Source organism: Rhamphochromis longiceps, linkage group LG8, assembly GCF_057381845.1.
Source record: "Rhamphochromis longiceps isolate RC_006_pf linkage group LG8, R_longiceps_female_GT1.1, whole genome shotgun sequence".
Taxonomy (NCBI): domain Eukaryota; kingdom Metazoa; phylum Chordata; class Actinopteri; order Cichliformes; family Cichlidae; genus Rhamphochromis; species Rhamphochromis longiceps.
This window is the reverse complement of record NC_140564.1, coordinates 25466216-25482728: the sequence shown is the minus strand read 5'-3', so window position 1 is coordinate 25482728 and position 16513 is coordinate 25466216. Positions and strand designations below refer to the sequence as shown.

At 39.5% G+C, this 16513-nt stretch overlaps 2 protein-coding genes across 3 annotated transcripts in view; one reads left to right on the top strand and one right to left on the bottom strand.

Moving 5' to 3' along the window:
• Positions 1-16513, bottom strand: part of dock1 (dedicator of cytokinesis 1) — a 204070-nt gene that overhangs the window by 63770 nt on the left and 123787 nt on the right. The gene's annotated exons all lie outside the window — the stretch shown is intronic.
• Positions 13181-16513, top strand: part of insyn2a (inhibitory synaptic factor 2A) — a 30987-nt gene continuing 27654 nt past the window's right edge. Inside the window, exon 1 of the mRNA XM_085416712.1 lies at positions 13181-13667. The gene's annotated coding sequence lies outside the window, so the exon portion shown is untranslated. The remainder of the gene's footprint in view (positions 13668-16513) is intronic.

Genomic DNA, 16513 nt, shown 5'->3' with positions numbered 1-16513 from the left:
CAATACACAATCAAGTTTAAATTGAAGGATCGGACAGAAAGAGTCTGTCTTTGATTTTTTGGCCACTGACCACCTGACTTGACTGGATTGGATCAGAGTACTGAAGCAGGCTTGGCCTCCCAGGTTTAAAAAGGTAGGCACCCTCACCTCATGGGTGATCTCATTAACCTGCTGCCCTCCACTCGTCAGCTCTTTGTCTCCACTGATTATAATACCCATGAGGTCCCCAAAGTGCCGTCATTCATTTGCAGAGCATTATCCTGCCTCTGGTTAGTACAGTGTATATGTGCTGCAGAGAAGAGATAAGTGGATGGCAATGTGTGCAAGACTAGGTGAAAAGAGGTTGCTGCTGCCAGTCAAGTGTCATTCCTTTGATGTGAATAGACAAAGCCAGATACACACTGAAAAAAAAACAAGTGGAAGACGACTGGAAAGGCATGGTTATGAACGGCTAGAGTTCGTACTGTTTACAGCTGACAGACTGCACAAGAAATTCACATAAAAAGATGGATTACTCAAGAGATTTGTACAAAGGATAAGAATAATCAGCTACCAAGAGACCAATACAAGAACAAAAGAAAACCAGTAAGACACTAAGAGAAGATGTTTGTTGTTATCTAACAAAAGATTTGGGGCTAATTAAAAGGAAATCTAAAGAAAAAGTTACAGAATTTGCTTAAATACTTTTGAAGAATAAAAGCATACTGTAATGATTTACTGTTCCCACAGTTTTACCTCAACCAGCTAATCAAAAATGAAAAGAGAAGGTAATTAAAATTACTCTGAAAAGAAAGCATGAAAGCACACCCAGCTTAATGAATATAAGGTCTGATAAGCATTAAGATACACAAGCAGGAAGAGTGACTCTTTATCTCTAAAGTCTGCAAAAATAAGTAGAATGCTGGCTAAATGAGACGACTTATAGTGCACCCTTTTCGTGCATATCTTTATTTAAAGGCAAAATCTTGCACGAAACATATTTCAAGAACAATTCAAAATAAGGCCAAGAGTAAGGTCTTCCTGTTTGACACTTATCTAACTGGCAGTAAAGCAAGCTGCACGAGACACAGAAAGACCTTAACCAGCAGTGAAATCACCATGTCTCCATAATCTATCATCACGTGAACAAACTCCTGATTGGGATTTTAATTTGACTACCTCAGTGAAGCGAGGAATGGTTGAGCAGCTCTAAAGCAACTGATATAACATTGCTGCTTCATGGTAGTTAATCCTCACAAGGCTTTGCTAGAAAACTTCTCCTTGAGCTTTAATTAGGCCTGACCTACCAAAGCACAAAACACAGCTGAGCAGAAGGGATGCTCGCACACACACAAACTCCTGTTCTTACCTCACCTGACCTGTCTTACCAATTCTGATTTTTTTCCCCCCTCTTTACTTGGATTTTATGGTTATTTTTTGCCTTAATATCCATATAATATATTGTACTGCATTTACATCATGCTTATAATAGCTAACAACATTAAGATAATAATGCAAAGGCACCAAAATAATCCTCAAATGCAAACATCATGTTTACTTCGCCTTCCCTTAATGCTATGCAATGCTGTTGACGGTTTCACTTCTCCTCTCTGTAACGCTTCACAGAAACCATGTTATATTAAAATGGAAATATTTCTCTGACACACAGAGGACCAGACTCCTCCATCTGTGAGGGCATGTAAGTTTCAGTTAGTCTCAGTTCTTCAGCACTGACGAGCACATTCAGACTAAGACTGATTAGAAAGTACCAAAGAGACAAGTGTACATACAAAGTCTACAAAGTGTATGAAGTGCCTAAGAAGTGGTTCTCTTGCCCGTCTCTATCTTTGTATGCTACTAACTGAGGAAAAAATGTTTCTGTTGCTCAATCGTATTCGGGAGTAGATACATGGATGGGTATTCCCACATACTGAGTTATAGATGATAATGGCCTTTTTTACCTCCAGAAAGGAAGTTGTGGTTTTGTTCATTTGTGTCTGTTGTATTTGTCTGGGTTATGGAAAGTGGTGGAGATGTGGGGTATTGACAAAAGCACAATCCATTACAAAAATACATTTTATTGGAATTACACATTATATGCATCTGTAATGCACTACTGTTTGAAAATTCAGTGACCAAAAGGTTAAGATATATGGGACAAAATTAAAAGGACAGTGTGCAAAAACAAAACAAAACAAAAAAAAAAAAAAAACACACTACCTAATGCTTACATAAGTACTTCATATGTATTGCAGTTGCACTTGTTCTTGTTGGAGACCTGCTGTCAGCTGCAGCACCACCTTAAACAGAACCTGGAGCAAGGTGAAAGGCTGCTTCATGTGTTACTACACAATGCTCACTGAAGCTGCAGAACAATATAAGGGTAGTGTTGCTAGCTGCAGTGGAAAAAGGTTGGACTTTATTAAATTGAAGTGAATTTTTTCCTTGAGTATAAAAAGACTAACTACTCCATATAAATATATGAAAGGGAACAAAATATGGGGAAAACATGCAATATAAAATATAAATATATGTATATGTAGCGCAAATAATTATTTAAGTGCTGTTGTAGTGCAAAGGTTACATGAGCTATCTATAGCTATGGGAGACCACCCAATCATTTATTGATGACAAAATCCTTATAAAATGCTGGTGCAGTTCAAATTACAAAGAAGCAGTCATTAAAAAAAAACAAAACACGTCAGCCTCCTCTACATGCATAAATTAACTGGTAATTACCTGGCAACAGATATTGAATGATGCTGTGGAGAAAAACAAAAGTAATCTAAAAAGTAGTGTTTTTACTTCCAAAGAAGTAATGTATTACTCCAAAAAATGATGACTTGAATGTTTTTTTGACTAACAAACCCAACACTGTTTATTAGAGTTTGCTAATAAATGTCACAGGAGCTTCAAAGCAGCCAGCAGTCACTGATGCATGCTCCAGCAACACCCTAGCCCATACAGACTCAAATGGTTGGATGAGCTGGAGGATATCCCACATTTGTTCTTTTTCTTATGTTCAACTGTGAATGAATCTCCAAGATAAAGAGCCTTCAGCAATCCTGATGGAAAATTAAATACAGGTGAGGAATCTTGCAACCATATTTCCAAATTGCCGTGGTACACAGGGAGAGGCCCTCCCAGCAAAAGAAATACAGACGGCTCTCTGTGCAGCAATTAAGATCTAGATGCGAGGCAGAAACATGAGTCACACCAGCTGTTAAGGCGTAATGCGAGCAATGGAGATGTGTGTTTGGAGGGAACCAGGAGGTCTCTAGAGGCCAACCAACCAAACTCTTCACTTTTATCACTGGGATGAATCCAGTAATGTTACCATGACAACTCTTTTATTTCATATAGGGGGAGAAAAAGAATGGAAGTAAGTCGAATAAAGCAGCGTTAGAGAAGAAAGGTTCAGAAAAGAAAAGAGAAAAAAAGTGTCCCTCACTGGTAAGAAGTGGGTCGATCTTTTCTGATTTTGTTATAGAGGGGAGAAGGTATGTGACACACTGAGGAGCACCAAACAGACCAGTTGCAGAGGAGGAAGTGATAGAAAATGCATTTTACTGGGCTGCTTGCCTAACGAAACGAAGAACAATAACCACAAAAAAATAACAAGACTAAGAGAAAAGAAACTGAAAGGTTTAGAAATGATGAAATATATCTTTTTGCATTTTAGTTACAGGGTCACTTTAATTATGTGACACGTCCGGCATGTTTTGTGGGGTTTGTATTCAAACTCGAAGGCTGAAATTATTTGAACTAAACACTTTATAAAAAGGAGTTATTTTATGATAAATATTCTGGGTAAAATGACACTCTGTATATTAATGAAAATTGAAATCAAAAGGATTTGAAATCACGAATTATGCTGAAAGCTCTTTGAAGCAGTGTAGGCCAGAAAAAAAAAAAAAACTATTACCAGGATGAAAAATGTAAAAACAACAGTTTGGCATTTGCTATTTCTGGTGAAGAGAATGTAAAAGTATAAGAAGTAACAGTAGAGCAAAAGTAAATTCATAACACAACACAAGTTAATGTCAAAGGTTTGTACATCAGCTGGTTTTTGCAAAACAAATCTCACAATCCAAAGCCTGTTTGAAGCTAAGATAACAGATGAAAGAATTTATAGTGATCTGCACTTTGTATTATATCTAAATAACATTTTTTTTCTGGCTGTTGATTTTTTAAACAGTAATGAGATGGATAGTTTGCGTTACAGTCAAATAATCAGGAACAAATTATAGACAACCAAAGCCAGAACGCAAATGGTATCACAGAGCGCTCGGATCAAAAGGACGACATATCTCAAAAGTATCTAAAAGACAAGCAGCCCATCCAATTAAAATACTACCCAATTATAAGTTAACCATCTTTCTTATGAAATTTAACATAATGATAGCTCATTAAGTGAGCTGGGTGCTGATAATAGAGCACCGTCATTACTGATCAATCTCTCCAATATAACATTGTGCATGCTAGCAAGGCATTTTTTTTTTTTTTTTAAATCTATAAAAGGAAATATTAATCTCATGGCCTCAAACTGAAAGGAACCATAACTTTTAGCCTCTTCACTGAGCTACTGCAGGAGATGATGAAGCAGCAGAAGGACAAGACCAAATTGTTCATGACGCTTATGGAAACAGTCATTTAATGGCCGCCAACTGAGCCGTCAATCTCAATTCATTTATCTACTGAAACAATTTCTCAGCCTGAACAACAGTCAACAAAAAGTTTACAGGTGATATCTATCACTGAGTCTAGGAGCTGGAGATTTCCCAAACCCTGCCTCCATATCTGTCTTATGGGCAAATGAAACAGATTCTTAGAGGAAATGAAAAAGCGGTGATTAGAGGGCAGTGCCTGATCCATCATATGCGGCTCTCTAGCTTGCATCTCCCTGATAATTCATCTCACTTTAGCGCCTGACAGCAGAGGAGCAAAAATTGATGTTTGCTCTGAAGGGCTGCCCTATTAACAGAGCATTGTTTTAAGCCTTTAATTAAGCCAGTGGGGAAATGGCACAGCGGTATATAGAGTCGTACCAAGAGCCTCAACGAGTCTCTGAACGAGGAAAAACTGACACAATAGCAGAGGGAAAAAAAAGATGAGAACGAGGGGTTGATGACCAACAGGGATCCAAATTACTCCCTCCTCCTCTCCATTAGATTCAAGCTTGATGCAATATGATTTTACTGGCTCATTATGATGGAAATTACAACAGCACAAAGGAAACCTCGCATGGGCACCATGCTATTTAATCTTATAAGAACAACACCTGTGCAAGCAGAAGTGATTTGGGCTGCTAAGTCACGGAGGTTGTAAGGAAAGTGCAACGCACCCAACGACACACAAAAAAGATTCCAGTTTAAATTCTCCCCAATTTGCCTCCTCGCTCAGAGAAAGCATTAAGAGTTGCTGCAGATGAGATTCAAACATTTCCAATGAGGTGATTTTGTGAGGAGAATTCAAATTAAAAGATGACTGGCATCAGTAGTGCCTGACAAGAGAAAAACAGGTTAGAAGGAATGCAAAAAGATAGAGAAATCCAGAAATTAGCTTTGCGTCAACTATATTTAAAATGTCCAATTAAAAGTTTCTGTTATTATACTCATATTATGATTATAGGTCATGGATTCCTTCATCACAAACATATATTATTCATGTTCTTGAAACTAAATATACGTAAATGGAATCGAAAAAGAACAAAGGACCAAAGACAACAGCACTTTTCACACTGGTCTGTCAAACGCAGGCAGAGCTGACACATACAATGTACTTGGCCACCGCTACACAATTCAGCTAACCCGCTTGGCTCCGACATCAGGCCAACAAGGTGGCAGGCAGGAGGGTCAGCCAATGGAAACAAGTTGGAGAGCCAGCTGAAGCCATTCACACTTCATTTGGGCTTTTTTTTTGCAGCAGCAGCAGTGGGTTTGGTTCAAGTTCAAGTTCAACTTTATTGTCACTTCAACCATATACAGTTTAAAAATACACAGTGAGGCGAAACAACGTTCCTCCAGGAACCAAGGTGCTACAAGACAAGTTAGTGCAAAAAAAATAATAATATATAATATATCAAACAATGCAGCACCAGTTTTGGCTCCGGAGTGGCTGCTGCGTGCTACTGCCGCGCCGCCATTTCGATAGTTCGATAGTGTTGGTGCTTGGTGATGTCCAGATAAACACTTGACAGTAGATAATATGTGCAGAAAACCTGGGCAGCCAGCCATGAAAGTGACCCGTTAATTCATTCATTCAGATGGGATTCGGCTAAGACAAGCTTGAGGAAGCACTTTCACATCAAAGCCAATACACTTCCTTGAACAGACAACTTAATTTATATAGGGAACCCCACTGAATGAAGGCGACTTTCTTTGACAAGAAAGCCCCGTCTCTACTGCCAAACACGCATCATCCACCGAAAAGGAATGAGATCTTACCGACCATTGCTTGGTCAGTGTGACAGATTCGGAGATGAACTAGAGCACGAGTGGGATAGCGAAGGTCAATAATATGTTGCCATGTTTTGATGCCACGAGACCCGAAACTGTTTGCTATTAAAGATTAAAACCAGCTTTTAAAAAGATGTGGTTGAAGACAGTCCACGATTTCAATTGGCTGTTGGTGGTCAGTGAGCCTGAGGCAGAGACAGAAAATCAGACAGATTTCTGGAAGAAGCTTTAAAGCTCACAATGCACAGTCTGTTCGAAACACACCACAGATGCCCTGACACTTTGTTTAAAAATCAAATGTTATTAAGGATGAAATGATCGAAATAATCAATGTGTAAAACTGTATATAGGGTTTAGAGGTGACTACTAATCTAAATTAGTATGCAGTATGCTATATGGTAATGTGTAGTTTAAGAACAGGTAAGGTCTTCTGTCAAAAGACTTGATCAAATTTAGTAAATAAGGATTACAATGAAAGGAAAAGAACCGAATCAAACAATTGTTCCACAAGGTAATGCTAACAAAATGTTTGGCAATTAGTGTGAGAGCAATTTGACCTGAGAAAAATCATTGAGAGTAGTGACAGTAAGATATCCGGCCCTATCGAATCAGTGACCTCTCTGGACAAAGGTATGACCACAAGGTGAGGCAAATTTACATTAAAATGTTAAAGCAAAAATCCACAATTTATGTAAATATATTCAAGTACGGTGATAGTTCATTGCATTTCACTGCTCCTTCCAATCTATGCTAACATTTGGTTTTTTCATCACTTTGTCTCTTCTCACAAGGTAAAGTTAAGTTGTTCTCTGAGGTTTTTGAATAGAAAAAAAAAAAAGAGTACCGTATACATAAATTGGTTTGTGCTTATGTCTTCCAACAAACAAATACATACTCATAAATTTAGAATCAAACCATTAAAAGTACACAGAAGAGGGCATCGGTTTGCAGAAGCTGCCATGTTGCCATGTCCCATCATCTTGAGTACAGTGGCCGAGATGGACATCGTCGTTCCGCCTAATCGAGTTATGTATGTTGCTAGAGACCAGCCACATATGCACAACTTCTAAGTTAGTTTTGTAACATTTATGTAATTGCTGATGCATGCTCAATCATTCAGGTAAGTAAATCGCAAAAGATTGATTCCTTTCATCTGGATGTAGCACTTGGATGAGTGATAAATCTCAGTTTAACAGCTGGTGTTAGGCTTGAGTTTCCTAAAAATCACAGTAGTAGAAACACACGGCCGTTATGGTGTAAAGTCTAAATTTTAGTATCAATGATCTTTCTTGGATGACCGAAACACGTTTGTACTAATGCAGCCACCGTAGCTAGGACTTGAGGAAGGGTAAGAAAGTTGACTGCAAACTGCAATCTGCTGACATCTAGTGGTGAGATTTTATACAATGTACCTTTAATGACATCATGTGATGTTATTAAAAGGTACAGTTATTTGGTAGCCAAATTCTAGAGATATCAGCGTCCAAATCCAAAGAAATATTAAAAGGAAAACAGAACTCTATCTAATGAAAGCAAAGAGTAGATTTTACTGCAACAGTAGACAATCACAGCAAAATTACAAATCACACAATCTATAAATCTATTTACAGGCTAAGCAAAAAAAACTAGGTCTGGATTTTCCATTGATCACAGTCCTGTCTATAGTGTGCATGTAAGGACAAGGACATCAAACAGGAGGCCCCTGAGGATTTAGCTTTGAGGTAATGAAATCAATACGAGAGGAGAGTCACTCCAGCGACTTGTCCTTTGCCACCAGTTTATCCATCTGAGAAACAGTTTGCTTACACAAGCAGATCGCAGAGCAGATTCCAATAAAAGAAAATGGCAAAGCCTATTCTGTTCCTACTAACAGTAGACATCATCTCCCAGAGGAGTTCTACCCATTAAACAAATGCCATTACCCTGGGTTCAAATCTAAAACACTTTCCAAGAACTGAGATGTTCCAAGGTCAAATCTTTACAAACATAATGCAGCTCTTTGTGTTAAACTTGCAGGTTTTCGCTGCTTGGCTGAGCAGTAACAAGGCTGTGAAGCAGATGCTTTACTGTCATTCCAAAACAAGAACCCAGACTCATAAAACCGTGCTGTGAGAGCAGCGTTCAGCACCTGGAAGGTGCAGTCAGTCGGGAGGCAGGGGTGTCTTATGTGACGTTGCAGAAAAGTGAGATGAGGCAAAGGGGGGAAAAAAGAATAGCAAAACTTTCTTTTGTGTGTCATAAAGGACTTTGCGGCGAGAGCTGTGATGCCGTAAGTCGGCGATAAACAACGGGAAGGAAGTCTGATGAATGTAAATGTGAACTGAATATAACTGTCATACACATCTCCCCTTTTTATTCTATAAAAATCTTTGGGCCTGTTCTGCCACAAATGACTGAGCTGTCCACTTGGCTCATTAGGCTGAAACTGAACTGTGTTCCTGCTGTCAAGGATAAAAGACATTTAACGGTGACACAGGAAGTATTTCCATGATCAAATAAAAATCATTAAATGTGATCCAGTACATGAAAAACAGTGTGATAAAAAAAAAATAGAATAGCTTTATATAAACTTGCTTTTACTAAATGAAGTTGACTAAATTATAATTCTAATTTCCAGCCTAGAAAAAGATTGTTACAAATGGATTCATTCAATCAGTTTGGAATGTTTTAAATGTATTTCTCATTCATAAAACATCCATTTATTAAGAAAAATGATGGATGCATTTATTGAAGCGTTCTTACAAATCAATGTTATTATTTCAAAACGTTTTACAACTGTTTAAATTTCATGTCATATTTTAAATTTTCTCCTGATCATTGATTTCTAGCCCTCAGTAACAAATGTTGACTTCACAGTTGCATGAACGGAGAAAGAAGTGACTCTTTACCCTGTTTGGTAAGGAAAGATGTGTGCCCTTTATTTGCTTTTGGTACCTGTAATATATATATTTATATAAATGCTCACACATACAGACACACGCACACTTACTTCACAGCAGCTGCTGTCTGGAGAGCTGCAGCTCATTACCATGGTACCTGAGGCTTATAGCAGAAGTTGGGTTTTCCCTGTCAGTGACAGCATGAGCTATGGCTCCAAAAACATCCGACCAAGCATACACGGCTACAATTTTACATGATCAGGGTTTCACCGAGTGTATTATTTCCCTCCTTCCCCATTATGGTAACTAAATAATACAAAATGCACCACAGATCCAATTAAGCCTAAATAAAGCTGCATATTCCCTTATGAAAACTGGTATTTTCCTGTGACAGATGGATAAATACCTGAAAGGGGAACGGGCAATAGAAGCTCTGTAATAGGCAGTTGGGAGGGAGGGAAAGCAAATGAAATTTTCCCCTCACACAAAGAAAAAAGCTGTAGGGAGGTGACAGAAGGTGAATGGACTTGCAAGAAAACTCAAGGGTAACACATGACAAGCATCAACATACGGATGCCAAGAAACTCAAAAGAATCAAAAACACAGGTGTGAAGAATGACAAATCTCAAAAACATCGGTCTGTGTGTGAGGTAAGGTGGCCCTCAACAAAGCCATTCAAAGTTGGAATTTATTTCTGCTCCTGACAAACAAAGCAAGGCTTCGAGGATATGAGGTAAAGATGTGCATATGCACTGTAAAAACGATAACTAGCAATTGTTGATTTCACTAAAGTTTTTAAATTAAACTGACTTAGAAATAAAACTTTCCATTTACAACCTAAAAAAGCTTGTCTACCCAACAAATTTCTTTCATTGTTGTCCTAACTAAGATTTTCTAGACAGCATAACAAAGATTATCAACTTTTGAGCAGAGTTTCTGAGTCAAGTTGGGAACCAGTGGGAAACCCCGTAGATGACTGGCACATGTGGTCTGAACAAGTTTGAACTAAACCAAACGGACTTTCAACTGAGCCTGAGCAGACCTGAGCTGTGTGATAGTGGTTTACCATGTGTTCCAGACTAAAAACCTCCTAAGAAAATTTGAACCATCGTGGCTAGATTTGGATGTAAAATGCAATTTTTCGACCATTGAGGATTTTCACTTCTGCAGTTTTGGACAGGTGCTGGAGCTGCCAACCATTTACCCTAGCAGGTAAGCTAACTACATGTGTTATTAAGATTTTCTACAAGCGCCTAGGCTGCATCCTCCTGAGGACCCGGGAGGATGGAACTAGTAAAACACTGAAAAAGGCCAACTATAGCATTTTTAAGTTATCTAAGTGACTTAATTGACCCCCCCCCCCCCTTGGCTAGCTATCGAGCTGGTGGGTAACAGACGTCTCCGAAAGCGTCGGAGCACTTTTGCAAGTATATGTTGTCTTAATAAACTGAACAGATATTAGCAATTTACACAGCTACATTAACGCCTGAAAATATCTTAAAAGTTTATTTTGTGACCCAGAAAGAGTAATATTAAAACTAATTCCACAGATAGAATTTGCACATGCGCAATAAGGATCGGGGAGTCCGATCCGTAACTTTTTTCTCTCGTTTTTTTTCTACATTATATTGAAATGTTTCAATATTGCAAACATTTTAAGAGATGCTTATTATAAGGAGGACGTATTTCTCGGACGCATTTAGAGGAGTCCACTATGAATTTGGGCAGCCTTCGTTGCGCCGCTGTGTCGTAATCGGGCTACAAGCAGCCTCTGAAGGTTTTAGCTCAGAGAAAGACTTCAGTAGATTCATTGCTGGACATCTCTATAATGACTTTACTGTGAAATGGGAAAATGTTGTATTTTGTTTCTTTCGAAGGCAAAAAAAAGAAGATGTTTACTTTATAATAAACTTATTAGTTATCTTAGCTAAATTTTATTTTCACAAATGCAAATACAGTAACAAAAAACCTAATTTTAAACATTACTATAATGATGTTTTATGTTACATAAAATTGATTAGTGGATCACTTAACAAAAAGGCTATGAAAACTATTACCATTTGTAGTAATTACAAATTATTTGAATGTATGTAATTCTTTGTATTACACCCCCTGGCATATGTTAATTTTGTTCTGATTGTATACATGTTCTGTATACTGTTTCTTAATAAAGTTTAACATTTAAAAAAAAAAAAAAGGTTTTAGCTCAGAGTAGTGGCCAGTGCAAAAAGTAATGTTTAATGTTAAACACTCTGAAATTCAGACAGACATCACTAAATGACGGTATCTCACACTGGCTTTTTACAGCACTTCTGCCATGGTAAAACTTATTAGCTTATTACCCGTTTTGTAACCAGTTTCAATGTTATCTTTGCATGAAAACGTTATGTTAACCTTGACAACAAACTGGGCCAAGCACGCGTTGTCATGGAGACTCTTTCATGGGTCGGTGTAGGATATGTGCGCCAATTATATGACAGTGATATAAGTATGCCCTCAACATTGATTATCCAAAGCAGATGAGTTTACCTTTGAAGCAATTCAGGGCATCTTTTTTGAACTCGGTGGCTCTCGATGCTCACAGCGCATAAGGTCTCTAAAAACAAAGCTTTTGCTGTGACTGTTAACGGGGAAGCCAGACATGAGTTTAACTTGTTCTTAAACATGTTCAAGTGCATTGTAGAGTCATGTAAAAAAACAAAACAAAACCCAGTAGTTCAACCCCTTTCCCTCTATATAATCGTTCATTTTACCTGATAGTTCACTGTTCATTGATGGTAACATTTCTAATAACTTTTGACTTCTGTAGTTCATCATAGTGAGCCCATGTAAAATGTCAATGTCTGGGTACAAAGGCAATTGTTTGTTGCACTACCCTATTTAGTGTGCAATAGTTAAGTTAAGCTTTTACAGGACAGTCAGGGTGTGAACGTGAATGACTAAGCTGCTGGACACTTTTCTTTTTTTCTGGACTCTGGAATTTTAATGTCTCTGCTGGGGTGCTCAAAGCACCCTAAAGAAACTGGCAACACGTTTTTTTCTGTTTGTTTGCTTTTTTTACAGAAATTCACCCCACTGCCCATGACCTTCTGAAATATACTGAAAGCACTGTTGAAAAAAATAAATACGTTTTTACATAACATTCAGTTGTGCTTTGTTTTATTCTATATCTGTTTGAGTGTTTTTTCAAGTACGATAACAGCATACATTTTTCTTTATTAATATTGGTAAATTTTCAACTCACTGGAGTAAGAATTGTATGATTATTCAACAAGAATATCTGTGTTTGGTGAATTTAGGAATACATGGCCTTGGAGGGAATGATTGTATGTTAATTCAACAGGAATATCTTTGTTTGGTGAAGGCAGAAATACATGGCATTGAAACCAGAATTTCTTTGTTAGACTTACAGGATTATCCTAATTAGGTGAACAAGTAGATCCAAGTTGGCAGAACATGAAAATATTAGTTAAGTCAACTACAGTTGGCAGAAGTTGAGAAAACTCAAATCTCTTGCATCATGTTGCCTTGAAATTTTAAGTTTTCTCAACTTTTTCTTTTTTACAGTGTGGTTTTGTGATGTCACTGATATAACTGCTTTATAAGATTATAAGATAAATGGATGGTGCACGAACCTGATAGATGTAGCCAAAACTAAAGCTCTACTTTCTCCACTGCAACCTCCCTTCCTCCCTTTGCACTCTCCATCTCTCTTTTTCGCTCTCATGTTCCCTCCCCCTTTCACTTAATCTCTCTCTCTCTCTCTCTCTCATTGTCTCTCACTCTCTCTCTCTCACTCACTCACTCACTCACACACACACACTCATACACACACACACAGGCTCAGAGGCAGACAAACAGAATAGAGGAGAAAGCCAGAGAGCAGAACTGCGGCGGCACGATGGGGATATTCAGCCTGCGTGGGCTCCGTCGCTGAGCCGTCCGGAGTTCAGCCACAGTATGTGTGTGCCTGCTCGTGTGTGCATGCATGCATGTGTGAGTGAGTGAAAGCCCCTGCCGACACCGTGTGGAGAAAGGGAAGAAGACGAAAAGAGACCGGGTGGAGAGAAGGGGGGAAAAAAAGAAAAAAAGAGGGGGAGTGTTGACTCTGTCTCGGGCTTAGAGGAGGCTCACGCTACTGGATCATAGACGCCGATGTGCAACAACTACTCCCAACTACTGCTGCCCCTGCTCCACCTGCGTGCCACTGCCTGACTGTCCTCTTTAACTTCTGCCATGGCATAGCCTCCTCTTCCAGCTCGCTTCTGATCTACTGAGGAAACAGGCATGCATGGGCACAACCAGGGATCTAGGCTATCACATCCTTTACGTCAGTAATTCACAGTCTGAGGTAAGTTGCTCTTCTCTGCTCTTGTCCTCTCCTCCATTTCACCTCTTAGTCTGCATCTGAAAGGGGGGGGAAGTCTGCTCATATAACCTATGGAGTGGGAAATCCAAGAAATCTGCTTGCTCAGAGGAACTGAGCCCTGGATAAGCCATAAGGAATATTTTCAGTCAAAATGTTCTCTTTAGTCAGATGATCAAATATCAAATCTGGGTGACAGATGAAAGGAGGTAAATCTCAGATGGATTTTACACTCAGATGCCTCTGCTCGGGTGAAGGGAAAATTCAGGGAGCGCTTATGGAATGTGCTGGTGCTGACTTTAACAGACAATTTACTCACTTCGGAAAACTTTACACATGAAAATATTTGAACTATTGGTTAATTTTGCGTCTGGAGGGAGGGGAGGGGGTGGACTAAATGCCAATGCTTGCTGACATTTATCAGATCTCGAAGGTCAGTTTTTCATTTCCAAGAGGATTTTGATCCACATTTTACCTGACTGAAGCGGCATACAAAGCTAAAACAGTGCTTGCGTATGAGGAATTGCATGATGCTGCATTTCCTCTCAGCTAAGTGAGCTGAGTTACATAAAACACGCCGATATCGATGTTCAAATTAAGAATTTGTGAATTATTGCATTAAGCTGCTTTCCCACGTTTGGCTGCAGCAGTGTTTTAAAAGCAGGGAGCATGCAGCACAGAGAAACACGTAGTGAAAGCTGGGCATCACACAGCTGGCTGCATCTGATGAAGGACCTCCAATGGACACTAATCGAGATTAATGGAGTTGGTGAAGTCACCATCTCCTTAAAGATTATTGGTGCATTTGTGTGTGTGGGGTGATAAGATGTTGGCACTGGGTTGCCGGTGTTTAGGGGGTGAGAGGGAACAAGGGCTGCCAAGAGCCCTCACATCTCAACTGTCCTTCAGTTGCCACACAAAACGCATGTCAGTCCCACTCATTCCTACAAACCTCTTGCTATCGCTCTCCGTCTCCCCTTTAACCACAGCTCACATCAGCGCTCTGATACAATCTCCTGTATGCTCTATTTCACTTTCAGCAGACACTAAGAAGAAGACAGAGGGAAACAGATAAAGATGGATGGAGAAAGAGAAAGAGATATAGAGCGAGGGGGAAAGAGACTGTCTGCAAGGAATAGCAGAATAAGGCAGGAGAGGATATTGAATTTCTCTTTGCTTTTATAATTCCATTATATGAAATTACAGGGTAGGAATAAAGGTGAGAGTCCAAAAAAAGCAAAAAAATATGATTACTTTAACTGGCTGTCTTACTTTAACCTTGACGCTTGATGTCTTTATGAGACCTGGGGGATGACAGTCTAGGAGTAATGGATGCGATGGCCAAACGCTTCAAAGCTAGTCTTTATTTCTAGGAGACATCAAGCAACACTTCACCTTCTAATACTACAGAGAAAAAGAAAGAGGGACAACTGCCACACGTAAACACACGAGACAGGAGTACGCTCAGGCCATCACCTATGTCCTATCAGTGCAAATGCAGAGAGGTTCCTGGAGATTTAAAGCTGGAACAAAGTTAAAGCTTTTACGTGTGCACACAGAAAGGGAGAAATGGCAAGGGAGGGGAGGGGAAAAACACAAAACAAAAAACATTAGAGGTGGCCTGCAAAAAGTACACGCGTTTCCAAACGAGTGGTGAAGTGTGCATTCACCTCCCATCACCCCGCTCACTGGGAGGGGTACTCATTCATCCAGAAAACAAATGACTCTCCTATAAAAGAATGACTGCTTTTGGAACAAGCCAGATGTTACCTTTCATGTGCTAATAGGATTATTCATTAAGAATGAGTATTTTCACTGGGAGGACCACAGCAACGTAATGCAGTTTGGGTGAACTGTGTGTGTGTGTCGCTGAAGATGGGACTGTGTGTAGATATGTGTGGCTGACTTTGTACATCACATGAATACAGAAGGAGGCACTTCACACCTGATCTCACCTAAGTGTTGCTGCAAGTGTATGTGTGTGTGAAACATGTGCTTTCCTATTCATCTGCAGGAGAAGAGGAGTTTTTTGAGGCAAAAATGAGACAAAACTTTAAAACCAACAACTAAATATTGTGTAGCTGCCCTTTGTTCTACCAATTACAGCTTCACCTCCTCAGGGATTTAAAAGGGCACCTCTTGGGGTAGGAAATGTTCAGTGTTATTGGAAACTCTGCAGTTTGAAGGCCCACTCAGCAGCTGGGGATGTGCTGAGTCTGATGGGTGATGTCTGCATGAGTGGTATGTGTCAAAGTGCTATCCACTGCCAGGATCAATGTTTCCCAGTATAACACTGTACTAGAGCTGGGCGATATATCGAGTTTTTAAAAACATATCGATATATTTTTATACGAGATATAAGATGTGACAATATCCTTTATATCGATATAGTCTATGTTACGTTATAATTATAGTTGTGGAGCCGCAAGTTTGCCTCTCTTTCGTCCACTTTTGTCTCTACGCAACGTTACTCCGCCTCGCCTTCACTGAAGACAACTCCCCCTCCTACCCCATCGTTTCACGTGCAGGCAGCGACAAGACGGACACGGCAAATCTCCGTTAACGAGTTACTGCGCATCGCCCCATGCGTGGGGCTGGACGGCGTCAACGTGCTAACGAGCTAAACATGCTAACGAGCTAACCGCGCTAACGAGCTAACCGCGCTAACCCTAAAATCCTTTCATTCTCTCAAAAGTTGATAGCGCGCCTTATGTATGAATTCTGGTTGTGCTTGGTGGCCGCGAACCGATTTTATGTGGTACACGGCGTTCAGCAATCTGTCAAAAATGTTTGAGTACGACTTTGGTAAGCTACGGAGCTGCACCGCTTGA